Below are 3,338 nucleotides of genomic sequence, written 5' to 3'. Positions count from 1 at the left end.
TGGCAAGAAGAAGGATGGTAAGTCTTCTGACAAGGATGGGGACAAAAGTAAAACTGAGTCTTCATCAGGCCCACAAAAATCCTCTGGTGGGGGTGGTGGGTCCAAATCCTCTTCCAATAATCAACCTAAAAAGCCTTGGTGTTATTTGTGTAAAGTCAAAGGCCATTGGACAACTGATGCCAGTTGTTCGAAGAAAAACATGAAACCTTCCACTACCACAACCCCTACTGCAAATTCTAGTGCCCCTAGTAATAGCAGTGGTGGTGGGAGCAAACCTACTAGTAGCCAATCCAAGGGAATAGCTGGGCTCACTTTTGGTAATTTAGTTGGGGTTGGTCTTGTTAGGGAGACCACAGAGGCTGTGTTAGTCTCTGAAGGTGCCATTGATTTGGCCACCTTGGTTACTTGTCCCCTTAATATGGATAAGTACAAGCAACTTCCCCTAATAAATGGTGTTGAGGTTCAGGCCTACAGGGACACAGGTGCCAGTGTTACCATGGTGATAGAGAAACTGGTGCACCCTGAACAACACCTACTTGGTCAGCAGTACCAAGTGACAGACGCTCATAACAACACTCTTAGCCACCCCATGGCTGTTGTGAATCTCAACTGGGGGCGGGGGTTACTGGTCCAAAGAAAGTTGTGGTTGCCTCAGATTTACCTGTAGACTGTCTACTAGGGAACGATTTAGAGACATCAGCTTGGGCAGAAGTGGAGTTGGAGGCTCATGCAGCAATGCTGGGCATTCCTGGGCATATTTTTGCTTTGACAAGGGCTCAGGCCAAAAAGCAAAAAGGACAAGGTAACTTGGATCCTGGAACAATGGACCAAGTCCTCCCTAAAGCTAGGGGTAGCAACGGTAAACCCCTACCCTCTATCCCTCCCTCTGCAGATGATTCTCCTTCTGAGGAAGAAGAATTTCTTCCCTGTGCAGAACCTTCACCAGATGAGCTGGCAGCAGACACTGCTGAGCTTTTGGGTGGAGGGGGGCCTGCCACTGTGGCACAGCAAACCTGTCCCACATTAGAGGGTCTCAGACAGCAAGCTGTCAAGCAGCAAAATGGGGATGTCAGTGACTCACATAGAGTTTACTGGGAGGACAAACTCTTGTACACCGAGGCAAGGGACCCAAAACCCAGAGCAGCCAGGAGATTGGTCATTCCCCTGCAGTACAGAGAGTTCCTCCTAACTCTTGCACATGACATTCCTTTGGCTGGGCATTTGGGCCAGATCAAAACATGGGAAAGGCTTGTCCCCCTGTTTCACTGGCCTAGGATGTCAGAGGACACTAAAGATTTTTGCAAGTCTTGTGTGACCTGCCAAGCCAGTGGCAAGACTGGTGGCATACCAAAGGCTCCTCTTGTTCCACTACCTGTGGTTGGGGTTCCCTTTGAAAGGGTAGGGGTTGACATAGTTGGCCCCCTTGACCCTCCTACTGCTTCAGGCAATAGGTTTATCTTGGTGGTTGTGGACCACGCCACAAGAACACACAATTGATACTGGAGACAGCTTGCCTGTCAAAAGTAAAATCTATAGGCAGCCTGACCATGTCAGGGACTGCATAAAACAAGAGGTTCAGAAAATGCTTGATCTAGGAGTGGTTGAACCTTCTGAAAGTCCATGGGCGAGTCCTGTGGTGCTTGTTGTGAGAAAGAAGCCTCTTTCTAGCCTTGTTACCCCCACTTTTGGCCTGTTTGTGAGTGTATGTCAGGGTGTTTTCACTGTCTCACTGGGATCCTGCTAGCCAGGGCCCAGTGCTCATAGTGAAAACCCTATGTTTTCAGTATGTTTGTTATGTGTCACTGGGACCCTCCTAGTCAGGACCCCAGTGCTCATAAGTTTGTGACCTATAAGTATGTGTTCCCTGTGTGATGCCTAACTGTCTCACTGAGGCTCTGCTAACCAGAACCTCAGTGGTTATGCTCTCTCTTTACAAATTGTCACTAACAGGCTAGTGACCAATTTTACCAATTTACATTGGCATACTGGAACACCCTTATAATTCCCTAGTATATGGTACTGAGGTACCCAGGGTATTGGGGTTCCAGGAGATCCCTATGGGCTGCAGCATTTCTTTTGCCACCCATAGGGAGCTCTGACAATTCTTACACTGGCCTGCCACTGCAGCCTGAGTGAAATAACGTCCACGTTATTTCACAGCCATTTTACACTGCACTTAAGTAACTTATAAGTCACCTATATGTCTAACCTTTACCTGGTAAAGGTTGGGTGCTAAGTTACTTAGTGTGTGGGCACCCTGGCACTAGCCAGGGTGCCCCCACATTGTTCAGGGCCAATTCCCCGGACTTTGTGAGTGCGGGGACACCATTACACGCGTGCACTACATATAGGTCACTACCTATGTGTAGCTTCACAATGGTAACTCCAAATATGGCCATGTAACATGTCTAAGATCATGGAATTGCCCCCTCTATGCCATCCTGGCATTGTTGGTACAATCCCATGATCCCACGGGTCTGTAGCACAGACCCGGGTACTACCAAACTGCCTTTTCAGGGGTTTCACTGCAGCTGCTGCTGCTGCCAACCCCTCAGACAGGTTTCTGCCCTCCTGGGGTCCAGCCAGGCTTGGGCCAGGAAGGCAGAACAAAGGACTTCCTCAGAGAGAGGGTGTTACACCCTCTCCCTTTGGAAAATGGTGTGAAGGCAGGGGAGGAGTAGCCTCCCCAGCCTCTGGAAATGCTTTCATGGGCACAGATGGTGCCCATTTCTGCATAAGCCAGTCTACACCGGTTCAGGGACCCCTCAGCCCTGCTCTGGCGCGAAACTGGACAAAGGAAAGGGGAGTGACCACTCCCCTGACCTGCACCTCCCCTGGGTGGTGCCCAGAGCTCCTCCAGTGTGCTCCAGACCTCTGCCATCTTGGAAACAGAGGTGCTGCTGGCACACTGGACTGCTCTGAGTGGCCAGTGCCAGCAGGTGACGTCAGAGACTCCTTCTGATAGGCTCCTTCAGGTGTTGCTAGCCTATCCTCTCTCCTAGGTAGCCAAACCCTCTTTTCTGGCTATTTAGGGTCTCTGCTTTGGGGAATTCCTTAGATAACGAATGCAAGAGCTCATCCGAGTTCCTCTGTATCTCTCTCTTCACCTTCTGCCAAGGAATCGACTGCTGACCGCGCTGGAAGCCTGCAAAACTGCAACAAAGTAGTGAAGACGACTACTGCAACTCTGTAACGCTGATCCTGCCGCCTTCTCGACTGTTTTCCTGGTGGTGCATGCTGTGCGGGTAGTCTGCCTCCTCTCTGCACTAGAAGCTCTGAAGAAATCTCCCGTGGGTCGACGGAATCGTCCCCCTGCAACCGCAGGCACCAAAGAACTG

Source organism: Pleurodeles waltl, chromosome 6 (genome assembly GCF_031143425.1).
Source record: "Pleurodeles waltl isolate 20211129_DDA chromosome 6, aPleWal1.hap1.20221129, whole genome shotgun sequence".
Taxonomy (NCBI): domain Eukaryota; kingdom Metazoa; phylum Chordata; class Amphibia; order Caudata; family Salamandridae; genus Pleurodeles; species Pleurodeles waltl.
Note: the sequence above shows the minus strand (reverse complement) of the source record.